Source organism: Astyanax mexicanus, chromosome 8, assembly GCF_023375975.1.
Source record: "Astyanax mexicanus isolate ESR-SI-001 chromosome 8, AstMex3_surface, whole genome shotgun sequence".
Taxonomy (NCBI): domain Eukaryota; kingdom Metazoa; phylum Chordata; class Actinopteri; order Characiformes; family Acestrorhamphidae; genus Astyanax; species Astyanax mexicanus.
This window is the reverse complement of record NC_064415.1, coordinates 1559855-1578577: the sequence shown is the minus strand read 5'-3', so window position 1 is coordinate 1578577 and position 18723 is coordinate 1559855. Positions and strand designations below refer to the sequence as shown.

The following is an 18723-nucleotide window of genomic DNA, read 5'->3' as shown; positions in this document are numbered from 1 at the left end:
TATAGCCGCAAGCGGCGATTTACGGGGTTCGAGCGTTACAGGCAAAGAGACCCCTGGAGGCCAGTTAGGCTTAAAACATGTTGCCGGTTGACCGGCATCGCCAAACTGGATGAGGATGACCAGCATGACCGTGAAGACCAAGCTAGATTACCAGCATGACTAATCTGGATGACAAACTTGTTGACCATATTGACCAAGCTGGAAGACCATAATGACCAAACTGGATGACCAGCATGGCAAAGGTGGTTGGCCAGTATGACCAAGCTGGAAGACCACCATTACTATGAGGACAAAGCTGAATGACCAGCAGGACCATAATGACCAATGTGAATGGCCAGCATGACCAAGCTGGATGGCCAGCATAACCAAGCTGGGTGACCAGCGTGACCATAAAGACCATAATGGCAATGCTAGATGAGTGGTGTGAGTAAACTAGTTGAAAAGCATTGATAAATTGAGCTGTAGTGTTCATCAGGTTTTATGTGGTGTCTTACTGCACTCTAGTGCGCATTTGGTGAAACAAATTCAGTTCTTAAATTGAAAAAACACAAGGCATAAAAAGGGCATATAAATAACCCGTATATAGTATATAAGTTTTGACCTGATTAACATTCCGCCTGTTAAAAGCTTGCTGGAATGTGATTGGCTAATAGTGACCACAAAAGTGTCCATATCAAATTTTCATTTGGTGTACCATTAGTGCATGGGCCATAGATGATAATTGGCTAGGATGACCTTGATAGCTTGTATGGTTCTAGAGAAACAGCTATCGAGCATTGGCCCCGCCCCCTGGGGGGTGTATGTCTACTTAAACTGACAGGGTATCTGAGAATCATGTAATGATCAAAGGACTGAAGTGGTATTAGTGTCAGGTTAAGCATTCAAAAGTTATAAGTGTTAAAGACATTTTACTGCACCATGGTAGAACTCATTTGCATATGGCGGCCATATTGTTTATAAATGTAAAGATTTTTTAAATAATTATTGAGGAGTAAGCTCTGCTGAACTGTTTGACACCAAACATGTCATGATTGGTCAAGGATCCAAGGACAAGATCTCAAAAGTAGGTTTTGCATATTATGCAAATTAAAAAAAAAATTAAGTGGGTGGAGCATAAACAAGAATGACCCAGGCGGCTGACCAGCATGAACAAGAAGGATAAATATGTTCAATTAAGCAAGACAAGCAAGATTGAATAAGTTCAGCAGAGCTTTAATTTAGAATAATTCACCTGTAGCTGTTTCACCAAATGACCACCAGAGCGCAGCAAGAGACCACATGTAACCTGCTGGAAATCTATCACTCTATCAGAAAGACAGAACATTCCCTATCAGTGTGTTTCTATTTATTAAAAAGAGAAGAAAAGTCTGATTGGGCTCCAAATTGGTACTCATGATCAAGTGGTCTGTATATACATGTATGTAAATTTGTGTGTTGATAGGGTCAAAGGTTCCTGACTTCTGACCATTTAGGTTTGAAAAAAGTGATAATACAGGCTTATGGCCTACAAAATGGCTGTTGCTCTTTGGCCATATTAGAGGCAAAAAATATCTGATTTGGCTCAAAATTTGCAATCAGGATCACAATATCAGTCTATATACGTATGTCAATTTCTGTGTCGATAGGGTCAAAGGTTCCTGACTTCTGTCCATTTAGATTTGAAAAAAGCGATAATACAGGCTTGAGGCCTATAAAATCGCTGTAGTTTTCCAGCCGTTGTAGAGGCAAAACATGTCCGATTTGGCTGAAAATTTGCAATCAAGATCAGATTATCAGTCTATATATGTGTATAAATTTGTGTGTTGATAGGGTGAAAGGTTCCTGTCTTCTGTCCATTTAGGTTGGAAAATAGCGATAAATAGAATAAATTGAAAATAGTTATTTTTTCACTGTAGAGCCTACTGAAGACTTATTTGGCTCATACTTGGCACATGTACTTCAAATGTCATTGTTAATTAGTAGCTTCAACAGTTTTGGCATGTTTTAAACTTTGACAGAGTTTTGGCCAAATAACTCTGAAAAGGCTTTCACGTACATGTTTGATCAAGGTTTATGGGCCTCAAATAGTTAAAATGTCAAGATTTTTTTGATAATTATTTACCTACAGGGTCTCAAGATTGCATCAAGAAAAATTTGTTTTGATTGATTAAGGACTTAAAGACAAGTTTGAAAAGAGCAATTTTTACTCTTTTGGCCACTGATGAAAATCTTTGCATTTTTGGTAAACATATGTAATTACAAAGTTGTAAAGGCTACAGCAAAGTATAAAACTAAAAAAGAATAAGAAGCCTAGGCCACTTGTACCTTTAGATATAACTGATTTTCTGCTATAGCGCCCCCTTGAGGCCAATCAACGCCATATTTTAATGGATGATAGAAGGCCCTGAGATACATGAAGAGTATAAGTATCGTCCTGATTGGTCATTGTTTAGCCTGTCAAAAGCTTGCTGGAATCTGATTGGCTAATAACGATTGCAAAAATTTGCATATCAAATTTTCCTTCTGTAAAACATTAGGACATAGGCCATAAATGATACATGCCAAAAGAGAGCTTCATAGCTTGTACGGTTCCTGAGAAACAGATTTTTAGCTTTGGCTCCGCCCCCTGGGGGTGTATGTCTACACAGATTGACGCTCTACCTCAGAATCATGTTGGCATCAAAGTTGTAAAGTGGCATTAGTGTAGGTTTAAGCATTCAAAAGTTACAGCTGTTAGAGTAAATTTGGGTGTGCCACGGTAAGATTAATTTGCATATGGCGGCCATATTGTTTACAAATTTCACAATTTTTTCGATAATTATTGAGGTTGGGACTCTGCTGAGTTGTTTGACACCAAATATGACAGGATTGGTCAATGACCCTAGGACAAGTTCTCAAAAGTAGGTTTTGCATATTATGCTAAATAGCAAAAAATCTAAGTGGGCGGAGCTTAGTGGTTCTATTGACCTTTTTGATTTACCATTAACCAAGGAATCATATAATGCAAGAATTTTTGCTCTAGCTATCAGGGCGTAGGAGTTACGAGGCCAAACGCGTTGACCTTCGCCATAGCGCCCCCTTGAGGCCGATTGGGCTCATCTTTTGAATCTGAGTAGCGGTGAGAAGTACTACCATATGACCAAGTCTCAGCCCCGTAGGCCTTACGGTTTCTTCTGCCCAATCACTTCTATGGCAGAAAAAGAATAAGAACTATAATAATAATAATAATAAATATAGCCGCAAGCGGCGATTTACGGGGTTCGAGCGTTACAGACAAAGAGGCCCCTGGAGGCCAGTTAGGCTTAAAACATGTTGCTGGTTGACTGGCATCACCAAACTGGATGACCAGCATGGCAAAGGTGTTTGGCCAGTATGACCAAGCTGGATGACCAGCATTGCTATGATGACAAAGCTGAATGACCAGCAGGACCATAATGACCAATGTGAATGACCAGAATGACCTAGCTGGATGGGCAGCATAACCAAGCTAGGTGACCAGCGTGACCATAAAGACCATAATGACAATGCTAGATGAGTGGTGTGAGTAAACTAGTTGAAATGCATTGATAAATTGAGCCGTATTGTTCAGCAGGTTTTATGTGGTCTCTTGCTGCACTCTAGTGGGCATTCGGAGAGCCTAGCAGTGAGGCATGACAAGGGCACATATTAATAACCAATAATATCAATAATAGTACATAAGTTTTGACCTGATTGACATTCAGCCTGTCAAAATCTTGCTGGAATGTGATTGGCTAATGGTGACCACAAAAGTGTCCATATCAAATTTTCATTTCGTGTACCATTAGTGCATGGGCCATAGATGATAATTGGCAAGGACGACCTTGATAGCTTGTATGGTTCTAGAGAAACAGCTATCGAGCATTGGCTCCGCCTCCTGGGGGGGTGTATGTCTACTTAAACTGACAGGGTATCTGAGAATCATGTAATGATCAAAGGACTGAAGTGGTATTAGTTTCAGGTTAAGCATTCAAAAGTTATAAGTGTTAAAGACATTTTACTGCACCATGGAAAAACTAATTTGCATATGGCGGCCATATTGTTTATAAATGTAAAGATTTTGTTTAATAATTATTGAGGAGTAAGCTCTGCTGAACTGTTTGACACCAAACATGTCATGATTGGACAAGGAGGCAAAGACAAGTTCTCAAAAGTAGGTTTTGCATATTATGCCAATTAAAAAAAAAAAAATTGGGTGGAGCATAAACAAGAATGACCCAGGCGGCTGACCAGCATGACCAAGAAGGATAGAGATGTTCAATTAAGCAAGACAAGCAAGATTAAATAAGTTCAGCAGAGCTTTTATTTAGAATAATTCAACTGTAACTGTTTCACCAAATGACCACCAGAGCGCAGCAAGAGACCACATATAACCTGCTGGAAATCTATCACTCTATAAGTAAGACAGAACATTCCCTATCAGTGTGTTTCTATTTATTAAAAAGAGAAGAAAAGTCCGATTGGGCTCCAAATTGGTACTCATGATCAAGTGGTCTGTATATACATGTATGTAAATTTGTGTGTTGATAGGGTCAAAGGTTCCTGACTTCTGACCATTTAGGTTTGAAAAAAGTGATAATACAGGCTTATGGCCTACAAAATGGCTGTTGCTCTTTGGCCATATTAGAGGCAAAAAATATCTGATTTGGCTCAAAATTTGCAATCAGGATCACAATATCAGTCTATATATGTATGTCAATTTCTGTGTCAATAGGGTCAAAGCTTCCTGACTTCTGTCCATTTAGATTTGAAAAAAGCGATAATACAGGCTTGAGGCCTACAAAATCGCTGTAGTTTTCCAGCCGTTGTAGAGGCAAAACATGTCCGATTTGGCTGAAAATTTGCAATCAAGATCAGATTATCAGTCTATATATGTGTATAAATTTGTGTGTTGATAGGGTGAAAGGTTCCTGTCTTCTGTCCATTTAGGTTGGAAAATAGCGGTAAATAAAATAAATTGAAAATAGTTATTTTTTCACTGTAGAGCCTACTGAAGACTTATTTGGCTCATACTTGGCACATGTACTTCAAATGTCATTGTTAATTAGTAGCTTCAACAGTTTTGGCATGTTTTAAACTTTGACAGAGTTTTGGCCAAATAACTCTGAAAAGGCTTTCACGTACATGTTTGATCAAGGTTTATGGGCCTCAAATAGTTAAAATATCAAGATTTTTTTGATAATTATTTACCTACAGGGTCTCAAGATTGCATCAAGACCAAATTTGTTTTGATTGATTAAGGACTTAAAGACAAGTTCGAAAAGAGCATTTTTTACTCTTTTGGCCACTGATGAAAATCTTTGCATTTTTGGTAAACATATGTAATTACAAAGTTGTAAAGGCTACAGCAAAGTATACAACTAAAAAAGAATAACAAGCCTATGCCACTTGTACCTTTAGATATAACTGATTTTCTGCTATAGCGCCCCCTTGAGGCCAATCAACGTCATATTTTAATGGATGATAGAAGGCCCTGAGATACATGTAGGGTATAAGTATCGTCCTGATTGGTCATTGTTTAGCCTGTCAAAAGCTTGCTGGAATCTGATTGGCTAATAACGATTGCAAAAATTTGCATATCAAATTTTCCTTCTGTAAAACATTAGGACATAGGCCATAGATGATACATGCCAAAGGAGAGCTTCATAGCTTGTACGGTTCCTGAGAAACAGATTTTTAGCTTTGGCCCCGCCCCCTGGGGGCGTATGTCTACACAGATTGACGGGCTACCTCAGAATCATGTTGGCATCAAAGCTGTAAAGTGGCATTAGTGTAGGTTTAAGCATTCAAAAGTTACAGCTGTTAGAGTAAATTTGGGTGTGCCACGGTAAGATTAATTTGCATATGGTGGCCATATTGTTTAAAAATTTCTCAATTTTTTTGATAATTATTGAGGTTGGGACTCTGCTGAGTTGTTTGACACCAAATATGACAGGATTGGTCAATGACCCTAGGACAAGTTCTCAAAAGTAGGTTTTGCATATTATGCTAAATAGCAAAAAATCTAAGTGGGCGGAGCTTAGTGGTTCTATTGACCTTTTTGATTTGCCATTAACCAAGGAATCATATAATGCAAGAATTTTTGCTCTAGCTATCAGGGCGTAGGAGTTACGAGGCCAAACGCGTTGACCTTTGCCATAGCGCCCCCTTGAGGCCGATCGGGCTCATCTTTTGAATCTGAGTAGCGGTGAGAAGTACTACCATATGACCAAGTCTCAGCCCTGTAGGCCTTACGGTTTCTTCTGCCCAATCACTTCTATGGCAGAAAAAGAATAAGAACTATAATAATAATAATAATAATAATAAATATAGCCGCAAGCGGCGATTTACGGGGTTCGAGCGTTACAGACAAAGAGGCCCCTGGAGGCCAGTTAGGCTTAAAACATGTTGCTGGTTGACTGGCATCACCAAACTGGATGACCAGCATGGCAAAGGTGTTTGGCCAGTATGACCAAGCTGGATGACCAGCATTGCTATGATGACAAAGCTGAATGACCAGCAGGACCATAATGACCAATGTGAATGACCAGAATGACCTAGCTGGATGGGCAGCATAACCAAGCTAGGTGACCAGCGTGACCATAAAGACCATAATGACAATGCTAGATGAGTGGTGTGAGTAAACTAGTTGAAATGCATTGATAAATTGAGCTGTAGTGTTCAGCAGGTTTTATGTGGTCTCTTGCTGCACTCTAGTGGGCATTCGGAGAGCCTATTAGTGAGGCATGACAAGGGCACATATTAATAACCAATAATATCAATAATAGTACATAAGTTTTGACCTGATTGACATTCAGCCTGTCAAAATCTTGCTGGAATGTGATTGGCTAATAGTGACCACAAAAGTGTCCATATCAAATTTTCATTTGGTGTACCATTAGTGCATGGGCCATAGATGATAATTGGCAAGGACGACCTTGATAGCTTGTATGGTTCTAGAGAAACAGCTATCGAGCATTGGCTCCGCCCCCTGGGGGGGTGTATGTCTACTTAAACTGACAGGGTATCTGAGAATCATGTAATGATCAAAGGACTGAAGTGGTATTAGTGTCAGGTTAAGCATTCAAAAGTTATAAGTGTTAAAGAGATTTTACTGCACCATGGTAGAACTCATTTGCATATGGCGGCCATATTGTTTATAAATGTAAAGATTTTTTTAATAATTATTGAGGAGTAAGCTCTGCTGAACTGTTTGATACCAAACATGTCATGATTGGTCAAGGAGCCAAGGACAAGATCTCAAAAGTAAGTTTTGCATATTATGCAAATAAAAAAAAATTAAGTGGGTGGAGCATAAACAAGAATGACCCAGGCGGCTGACCAGCATGAACAAGAAGGATAAATATGTTCAATTAAGCAAGACAAGCAAGATTGAATAAGTTCAGCAGAGCTTTAATTTAGAATAATTCAAATGTAACTGTTTCACCAAATGACCACCAGAGCGCAGCAAGAGACCACATATAACCTGCTGGAAATCTACCACTCTATAAGTAAGACAGAACATTCCCTATCAGTGTGTTTCTATTTATTAAAAAGAGAAGAAAAGTCCGATTGGGCTCCAAATTGGTACTCATGATCAAGTGGTCTGTATATACATGTATGTAAATTTGTGTGTTGATAGGGTGAAAGGTTCCTGACTTCTGACCATTTAGGTTTGAAAAAAGTGATAATACAGGCTTATGGCCTACAAAATGGCTGTTGCTCTTTGGCCATATTAGAGGCAAAAAATATCTGATTTGGCTCAAAATTTGCAATCAAGATCACAATATCAGTCTATATATGTATGTCAATTTCTGTGTCAATAGGGTCAAAGGTTCCTGACTTCTGTCCATTTAGATTTGAAAAAAGCGATAATACACGCTTGAGGCCTACAAAATCGCTGTAGTTTTCCAGCCGTTGTAGAGGCAAAACATGTCCGATTTAGCTGAAAATTTGCAATCAAGATCAGATTATCAGTCTATATATGTGTATAAATTTGTGTGTTGATAGGGTGAAAGGTTCCTGTCTTCTGTCCATTTAGGTTGGAAAATAGCGATAAATAGAATAAATTGAAAATAGTTATTTTTTCACTGTAGAGCCTACTGAAGACTTATTTGGCTCATACTTGGCACATGTACTTCAAATGTCATTGTTAATTAGTAGCTTCAACAGTTTTGGCACGTTTTAAACTTTGACAGAGTTTTGGCCAAATAACTCTGAAAAGGCTTTCACGTAAATGTTTGATCAAGGTTTATGGGCCTCAAGTAGTTAAAATGTCAAGATTTTTTTGATAATTATTTACCTACAGGGTCTCAAGATTGCATCAAGACCAAATTTGTTTTGATTGATTAAGGACTTAAAGACAAGTTCGAAAAGAGCAATTTTTACTCTTTTGGCCACTGATGAAAGTCTTTGCATTTTTGGTAAACACATGTAATTACAAAGTTGTAAAGGCTACAGCAAAGTATACAACTAAAAAAGAATAACAAGCCTAGGCCACTTGTACCTTTAGATATAACTGATTTTCTGCTATAGCGCCCCCTTGAGGCCAATCAACGCCATATTTTAATGGATGATAGAAGGCCCTGAGATACATGTAGTGTATAAGTATCGTCCTGATTGGTCATTGTTTAGCATGTCAAAAGCTTGCTGGAATCTGATTGGCTAATAACGATCGCAAAAATTTGCATATCAAATTTTCCTTCTGTAAAACATTAGGACATAGGCCATAGATGATATATGTCAAAGGAGAGCTTCATAGCTTGTACGATTCCTGAGAAACAGATTTTTAGCTTTGGCTCCGCCCCCTGGGGGCGTATGTCTACATAGATTGACGGGCTACCTCAGAATCATGTTGGTATCAAAGTTGTAAAGTGGCATTAGTGTAAGTTTAAGCATTCAAAAGTTACAGCTGTTAGAGTAAATTTGGGTGTGCCACGGTAAGATTAATTTGCATATGGCGGCCATATTGTTTACAAATTTCACAATTTTTTCGATAATTATTGAGGTTGGGACTCTGCTGAGTTGTTTGACACCAAATGTGACAGGATTGGTCAATGACCCTAGGACAAGTTCTCAAAAGTAGGTTTTGCATATTATGCTAAATAGCAAAAAATCTAAGTGGGCGGAGCTTAGTGGTTCTATTGACCTTTTTGATTTGCCATTAACCAAGGAATCATATAATGCAAGAATTTTTGCTCTAGTTATCAGGGCGTAGGAGTTACGAGGCCAAACGCGTTGACCTTCGCCATAGCGCCCCCTTGAGGCCGATCGGGCTCATCTTTTGAATCTGAGTAGCGGTGAGAAGTACTACCATATGACCAAGTCTCAGCCCTGTAGGCCTTACGGTTTCTTCTGCCCAATCACTTCTATGGCAGAAAAAGAATAAGAACTATAATAATAATAATAATAATAATAATCAGAACAATTACAATAGGGTTTCTAGCACTACGTGCTCGAACCCCTAATAACGAGCGTTACAGGCAAAGAGACCCCTGGAGGCCAGTTAGGCTTAAAACATGTTGCCGGTTGACCGGCATCGCCAAACTGGATGAGGATGACCAGCATGACCGTGAAGACCAAGCTAGATTACCAGCATGACTAATCTGGATGACAAACTTGTTGACCATATTGACCAAGCTGGAAGACCATAATGACGAAACTGGATGACCAGCATGGCAAAGGTGGTTGGCCAGTATGACCAAGCTGGAAGACCACCATTACTATGAGGACAAAGCTGAATGACCAGCAGGACCATAATGACCAATGTGAATGGCCAGCATGACCAAGCTGGATGGCCAGCATAACCAAGCTGGGTGACCAGCGTGACCATAAAGACCATAATGGCAATGCTAGATGAGTGGTGTGAGTAAACTAGTTGAAAAGCTTTGATAAATTGAGCTGTAGTGTTCATCAGGTTTTATGTGGTGTCTTACTGCACTCTAGTGCGCATTTGGTGAAACAAATTCAGTTCTTAAATTGAAAAAACACAAGGCATAAAAAGGGCATATAAATAACCCGTATATAGTATATAAGTTTTGACCTGATTAACATTCCGCCTGTTAAAAGCTTGCTGGAATGTGATTGGCTAATAGTGACCACAAAAGTGTCCATATCAAATTTTCATTTGGTGTACCATTAGTGCATGGGCCATAGATGATAATTGGCTAGGATGACCTTGATAGCTTGTATGGTTCTAGAGAAACAGCTATCGAGCATTGGCCCCGTCCCCTGGGAGTGTATGTCTACTTAAACTGACAGGGTATCTGAGAATCATGTAATGATCAAAGGACTGAAGTGGTATTAGTGTCAGGTTAAGCATTCAAAAGTTATAAGTGTTAAAGACATTTTACTGCACCATGGTAGAACTCATTTGCATATGGCGGCCATATTGTTTATAAATGTAAAGGTTTTTTTAATAATTATTGAGGAGTAAGCTCTGCTGAACTGTTTGACACCAAACATGTCATGATTGGTCAAGGATCCAAGGACAAGATCTCAAAAGTAGGTTTTGCATATTATGCAAATTTAAAAAAAAATTAAGTGTGTGGAGCATAAACAAGAATGACCCAGGTGGCTGACCATCATGAACAAGAAGGATAAATATGTTCAATTAAGCAAGACAAGCAAGATTGAATAAGTTCAGCAGAGCTTTAATTTAGAATAATTCAAATGTAACTGTTTCACCAAATGACCACCAGAGCGCAGCAAGAGACCACATATAACCTGCTGGAAATCTATCACTCTATAAGTAAGACAGAACATTCCCTATCAGTGTGTTTCTATTTATTAAAAAGAGAAGAAAAGTCCGATTGGGCTCCAAATTGGTACTCATGATCAACTGGTCTGTATATACATGTATGTAAATTTGTGTGTTGATAGGGTCAAATGTTCCTTACTTCTGACCATTTAGGTTTGAAAAAAGTGATAATACAGGCTTATGGCCTACAAAATGGCTGTTGCTCTTTGGCCATATTAGAGGCAAAAAATATCTGATTTGGCTCAAAATTTGCAATCATGATCACAATATCAGTCTATATATGTATGTCAATTTCTGTGTCAATAGGGTCAAAGGTTCCTGACTTCTGTCAATTTAGATTTGAAAAAAGCGATAATACAGGCTTGAGGCCTACAAAATCGCTGTAGTTTTCCAGCCGTTGTAGAGGCAAAACATGTCCGATTTGGCTGAAAATTTGCAATCAAGATCAGATTATCAGTCTATATATGTGTATAAATTTGTGTGTTGATAGGGTGAAAGGTTCATGTCTTCTGTCCATTTAGGTTGGAAAATAGCGATAAATGGAATAAATTGAAAATAGTTATTTTTTCACTGTAGAGCCTACTGAAGACTTATTTGGCTCATACATGGCACATGTGCTTCAAATGTCATTGTTAATTAGTAGCTTCAACAGTTTTGGCATGTTTTAAACTTTGACAGAGTTTTGGCCAAATAACTCTGAAAAGGCTTTCACGTACATGTTTGATCAAGGTGTTGGGGCCATAAAAAGTTAAAATTCTAACATTTTTTTGATAATTATTTACCTACACGGTCTCAAGATTGTGAAAAGACCAAAGTTGATTTAATTGGTTGAATATCCAGGGACTAGTTCAAAAAGTGCAATTTTTACTCTACTGGCCACTGATGCAAAACAATACATTTTTGGTAAAGACATGTAATTACAAAGTTGTAAAGGTTACAGCAAAGCATAAAACTCAAAAAGAATAACAAGCCTAGGCCACTTGTACCTTTAGATATAACTGATTTTCTGCTATAGCGCCCCCTAGAGGCCAATCAACGCCATATTTTAATGGATGATAGAAGGCCCTCATATACATGTACAATATAAGTATCGTCCTGATTGGTGATTGTTTAGCCTGTCAAAAGCTTGCTGTAATCTGATTGGCTAATAGCGACCACAAAAATTCACACATCAAAATATCCTTCAGTAGTCCATTAGGACATAGGCCACAGAGGATACATGCCAAACGAGAGCTTGATAGCTTGTACGGTTCCTGAGAAACAGATTTTTAGCTTTGGCTCCGCCCCCTGGGGGCGTATGTCTACACAGATTAACGGGCTACCTCAGAATCATGTTGGCATCAAAGTTGTAAAGTGGCATTAGTGTAGGTTTAAGCATTCAAAAGTTACAGCTGTTAGAGTAAATTTGGGTGTGCCACGGTAAGATTAATTTGCATATGGCGGCCATATTGTTTACAAATTTCACAATTTTTTCGATAATTATTGAGGTTGGGACTCTGCTGAGTTGTTTGACACCAAACATGACAGGATTGGTCAATGACCCTAGGACAAGTTCTCAAAAGTAGGTTTTGCATATTCTGCTAAATAGCAAAAAATCTAAGTGGGCGGAGCTTAGTGGTTCTATTGACCTTTTTGATTTGCCATTAACCAAGGAATCATATAATGCAAGAATTTTTGCTCTAGCTATCAGGGCGTAGGAGTTACGAGGCCAAACACGTTGACCTTCCCCATAGCGCCCCCTTGAGGCCGATCGGGCTCATCTTTTGAATCTGAGTAGCGGTGAGAAGTACTACCATATGACCAAGTCTCAGCCCTGTAGGCCTTACGGTTTCTTCTGCCCAATCACTTCTATGGCAGAAAAAGAATAAGAACTATAATAATAATAATAATAATAATCAGAACAATTACAATAGGGTTTCTAGCACTACGTGCTCGAACCCCTAATAATAATAATAATAATAATCAGAACAATTACAATAGGGTTTCTAGCACTACGTGCTCGAACCCCTAATAATAATAATAATATAGCCGCAAGCGGCGATTTACGGGGTTCGAGCGTTACAGGCAAAGAGACCCCTGGAGGCCAGTTAGGCTTAAAACATGTTGCCGGTTGACTGGCATCACCAAACTGGATGACCAGCATGGCAAAGGTGTTTGGCCAGTATGACCAAGCTGGATGACCAGCATTGCTATGATGACAAAGCTTTATGACCAGCAGGACCATAATGACCAATGTGAATGACCAGAATGACCTAGCTGGATGGGCAGCATAACCAAGCTAGGTGACCAGCGTGACCATGAAGACCATAATGACAATGCTAGATGAGTGGTGTGAGTAAACTAGTTGAAATGCATTGATAAATTGAGCTGTAGTCTTCAGCAGGTTTTATGTGGTCTCTTGCTGCACTCTAGTGGGCATTCGGAGAGCCTAGCAGTGAGGCATGACAAGGGCACATATTAATAACCAATAATATCAATAATAGTACATAAGTTTTGACCTGATTGACATTCAGCCTGTCAAAAGCTTGCTGGAATGTGATTGGCTAATAGTGACCACAAAAGTGTCCATCTCAAATTTTCATTTGGTGTACCATTAGTGCATGGGCCATAGATGATAATTGGCAAGGACGACCTTGATAGCTTGTATGGTTCTAGAGAAACAGCTATCGAGCATTGGCTCCGCCCCCTGGGGGGGTGTATGTCTACTTAAACTGTCAGGGTATCTGAGAATCATGTAATGATCAAAGGACTGAAGTGGTATTAGTGTCAGGTTAAGCATTCAAAAGTTATAAGTGTTAAAGAGATTTTACTGCACCATGGTAGAACTCATTTGCATATGGCGGCCATATTGTTTATAAATGTAAAGATTTTTTTAATAATTATTGAGGAGTAAGCTCTGCTGAACTGTTTGATACCAAATATGTCATGATTGGTCAAGGAGCCAAGGACAAGATCTCAAAAGTAAGTTTTGCATATTATGCAAATAAAAAAAAATTAAGTGGGTGGAACATAAACAAGAATGACCCAGGTGGCTGACTAGCATGATTAAGAAGGATAAAGATCTTCAATTAAGCAAGACAAGCAAGATTAAATAAGTTCAGCAGAGCTTTAATTTAGAATAATTCACCTGTAGCTGTTTCACCAAATGACCACCAGAGCGCAGCAAGAGACCACATATAACCTGCTGGAAATCTATCACTCTATAAGTAGGACAGAACATTCCCTATCAGTGTGTTTCTATTTATTACAAAGAGAGGAAAAGTCCGATTGGGCTCAAAATTGGTACTCATGATCAAGTGGTCTGTATATATATGTGTGTAAATTTGTGTGTTGATAGGGTCAAAGGTTCCTGACTTCTGTCCATTTAGGCTTGAAAAAAGCGATAATACAGGCTTATGGCCTACAAAATGGCTGTTGCTCTTTGGCCATATTAGAGGCAAAAAATATCTGATTTGGCTCAAAATTTGCAATCAAGATCACAATATCAGTCTATATATGTATGTCAATTTCTGTGTCAATAGGGTCAAAGGTTCCTGACTTCTGTCCATTTAGATTTGAAAAAAGCGATAATACAGGCTTGAGGCCTACAAAATCGCTGTAGTTTTCCAGCCGTTGTAGAGGCAAAACATGTCCGATTTGGCTGAAAATTTGCAATCAAGATCACAATATCAATCTATATATGTGTACGAATTTGTGTGTTGATATGGTGAAAGGTTCCTGTCTTCTGTCCATTTAGGTTGGAAAATAGCGATAAATAGAATAAATTGAAAATAGTTATTTTTTCACTGTAGAGCCTACTGAAGACTTATTTGGCTCATACTTGGCACATGTACTTCAAATGTCATTGTTAATTAGTAGCTTCAAGAGTTTTGGCATGTTTTAAACTTTGACAGAGTTTTGGCCAAATAACTCTGAAAAGGCTTTCACGTACATGTTTGATCAAGGTTTATGGGCCTCAAATAGTTAAAATGTCAAGATTTTTTTGATAATTATTTACCTACAGGGTCTCAAGATTGCATCAAGACCAAATTTGTTTTGATTGATTAAGGACTTAAAGACAAGTTCGAAAAGAGCAATTTTTACTCTTTTGGCCACTGATGAAAATCTTTGCATTTTTGGTAAACACATGTAATTACAAAGTTGTAAAGGCTACAGCAAAGTATACAACTAAAAAAGAATAACAAGCCTAGGCCACTTGTACCTTTAGATATAACTGATTTTCTGCTATAGCGCCCCCTTGAGGCCAATCAACGGCATATTTTAATGGATGATAGAAGGCCCTGAGATACATGTAGGGTATAAGTATCGTCCTGATTGGTCATTGTTTAGCATGTCAAAAGCTTGCTGGAATCTGATTGGCTAATAACGATCGCAAAAATTTGCATATCAAATTTTCCTTCTGTAAAACATTAGGACATAGGCCATAGATGATACATGTCAAAGGAGAGCTTCATAGCTTGTACGGTTCCTGAGAAACAGATTTTTAGCTTTGGCTCCGCCCCCTGGAGGCGTATGTCTACACAGATTGACGGGCTACCTCAGAATCATGTTGGCATCAAAGTTGTAAAGTGGCATTAGTGTAGGTTTCAGCATTCAAAAGTTACAGCTGTTAGAGTAAATTTGGGTGTGCCACGGTAAGATTAATTTGCATATGGTGGCCATATTGTTTACAAATTTCACAATTTTTTCGATAATTATTGAGGATGGGACTCTGCTAAGTTGTTTGACACCAAATATGACAGGACTGGTCAATGAACCTAGGACAAGTTCTCAAAAGTAGGTTTTGCATATTATGCTAAATAGCAAAAAATCTAAGTGGGCGGAGCTTAGTGGTTCTATTGACCTTTTTGATTTGCCATTAACCAAGGAATCATACAATGCAAGAATTTTTGCTTTAGCTATCAGGGCGTGGGAGTTACGAGGCCAAACGCGTTGACCTTCGCCATAGCGCCCCCTTGAGGCCGATCGGGCTCATCTTTTGAATCTGAGTAGCGGTGAAAAGTACTACCATATGACCAAGTCTCAGCCCTGTAGGCCTTACGGTTTCTTCTGCCCAATCACTTCTATGGCAGAAAAAGAATAAGAACTATAATAATAATCAGAACAATTACAATAGGGTTTCTAGCACTACGTGCTCGAACCCCTAATAATAATCAGAACAATTACAATAGGGTTTCTAGCACTACGTGCTCGAACCCCTAATAATAATAATCAGAACAATTACAATAGGGTTTCTAGCACTACGTGCTCGAACCCCTAAATATAGCCGCAAGCGGCGATTTACGGGGTTCGAGCGTGACAGGCAAAGAGACCCCTGGAGGCCAGTTAGGCTTAAAACATGTTGCCGGTTGACCGGCATCGCCAAACTGGATGAGGATGACCAGCATGACCGTGAAGACCAAGCTAGATTACCAGCATGACTAATCTGGATGACAAACTTGTTGACCATATTGACCAAGCTGGAAGACCATAATGAGCAAACTGGATGACCAGCATGGCAAAGGTGGTTGGCCAGTATGACCAAGCTGGAAGACCACCATTACTATGAGGACAAAGCTGAATGACCAGCAGGACCATAATGACCAATCTGAATGGCCAGCATGACCAAGCTGGATGGCCAGCATAACCAAGCTGGGTGACCAGCGTGACCATAAAGACCATAATGGCAATGCTAGATGAGTGGTGTGAGTAAACTAGTTGAAAAGCATTGATAAATTGAGCTGTAGTGTTCATCAGGTTTTATGTGGTGTCTTACTGCACTCTAGTGGGCATTTGGTGAAACAAATTCAGTTCTTAAATTGAAAAAACACAAGGCATAAAAAGGGCATATAAATAACCCGTATATAGTATATAAGTTTTGACCTGATTAACATTCCGCCTGTTAAAAGCTTGCTGGAATGTGATTGGCTAATAGTGACCACAAAAGTGTCCATATCAAATTTTCATTTGGTGTACCATTAGTGCATGGGCCATAGATGATAATTGGCTAGGATGACCTTGATAGCTTGTATGGTTCTAGAGAAACAGCTATCGAGCATTGGCCCCGCCCCCTGGGGGGTGTATGTCTACTTAAACTGACAGGGTATCTGAGAATCATGTATTATGGTATTAGTGTCAGGTTAAGCATTCAAAAGTTATAAGTGTTAAAGACATTTTACTGCACCATGGTAGAACTCATTTGCATATGGCGGCCATATTGTTTATAAATGTAAAGATTTTTTTAATAATTATTGAGGAGTAAGCTCTGCTGAACTGTTTGACACCAAACATGTCATGATTGGTCAAGGATCCAAGGACAAGATCTCAAAAGTAGGTTTTGCATATTATGCAAATTTAAAAAAAAATTAAGTGGGTGGAGCATAAACAAGAATGACACAGGCGGCTGACCAGCATGAACAAGAAGGATAAATATGTTCAATTAAGAAAGACAAGCAAGATTGAATAAGTTCAGCAGAGCTTTAATTTAGAATAATTCACCTGTAGCTGTTTCACCAAATGACCACCAGAGCGCAGCAAGAGACCACATATAACCTGCTGGAAATCTATCACTCTATCAGAAAGACAGAACATTCCCTATCAGTGTGTTTCTATTTATTAAAAAGAGAAGAAAAGTCCGATTGGGCTCCAAATTGGTACTCATGATCAAGTGGTCTGTATATACATGTATGTAAATTTGTGTGTTGATAGGGTCAAAGGTTCCTGACTTCTGACCATTTAGGTTTGAAAAAAGTGATAATACAGGCTTATGGCCTACAAAATGGCTGTTGCTCTTTGGCCATATTAGAGGCAAAAAATATCTGATTTGGCTCATTTTGCAATCAGGATCACAATATCAGTCTATATATGTATGTCAATTTCTGTGTCAATAGGGTCAAAGGTTCCTGACTTCTGTCCATTTAGATTTGAAAAAAGCGATAATACAGGCTTGAGGCCTACAAAATCGCTGTAGTTTTCCAGCCGTTGTAGAGGCAAAACATGTCCGATTTGGCTGAAAATTTGCAATCAAGATCAGATTATCAGTCTATATATGTGTATAAATTTGTGTGTTGATAGGGTGAAAGGTTCCTGCCTTCTGTCCATTTAGGTTGGAAAATAGCGATAAATAGAAAAAATTGAAAATAGTTATTTTTTCACTGTAGAGCCTACTGAAGACTTATTTGGCTCATACTTGGCACATGTGCTTCAAATGACATTGTTAATTAGTAGCTTCAACAGTTTTGGCATGTTTTAAACTTTGACAGAGTTTTGGCCAAATAACTCTGAAAAGGCTTTCACGTACAAGTTTGATCAAGGTTTATAGGCCTCAAATAGTTAAAATGTCAAGATTTTTTTGATAATTATTTACCTACAGGGTCTCAAGATTGCATCAAGACCAAATTTGTTTTGATTGATTGAGGACTTAAAGACAAGTTCGAAAAGAGCAATTTTTTACTCTTTTGGCCACTAATGAAAATCTTTGCATTTTTGGTAAACATATGTAATTACAAAGTTGTAAAGGCTACAGCAAAGTATACAACTAAAAAAGAATAACAAGCCAAGGCCACTTGTACCTTTAGATATAACTGATTTTCTGCTATAGCGCCCTCTTGAGGCCAATCAACGCCATATTTTAATGGATGATAGAAGGCCCTGAGATACATGTAGGGTATAAGTATCTTCCTGATTGGTCATTGTTTAGCCTGTCAAAAGCTTGCTGGAATCTGATTGGCTAATAACGATCGCAAAAATTTGCATATCAAATTTTCCTTCTGTAAAACATTAGGACATAGGCCATAGATGACACATGCCAAAGGAGAGCTTCATAGCTTGTACAGTTCCTGAGAAACAGATTTTTAGCTTTGGCTCCGCCCCCTGGGGGCGTATGTCTACACAGATTGACATGCTACCTCAGAATCATGTTGGCATCAAAGTTGTAAAGTGGCATTAGTGTAGGTTTAAGCATTCAAAAGTTACAGCTGTTAGAGTAAATTTGGGTGTGCCACGGTAAG

The 18723-nt window shown here is 38.7% G+C and overlaps 2 protein-coding genes across 3 annotated transcripts in view; both read left to right on the top strand.

Annotated features, from left to right (window-relative positions):
• Positions 1–18723, top strand: part of LOC111191213 (nuclear factor 7, ovary-like) — a 430228-nt gene that overhangs the window by 227190 nt on the left and 184315 nt on the right. The window lies entirely within an intron of this gene.
• Positions 1–18723, top strand: part of LOC111190634 (E3 ubiquitin-protein ligase TRIM39-like) — a 419370-nt gene that overhangs the window by 248940 nt on the left and 151707 nt on the right. The gene's annotated exons all lie outside the window — the stretch shown is intronic.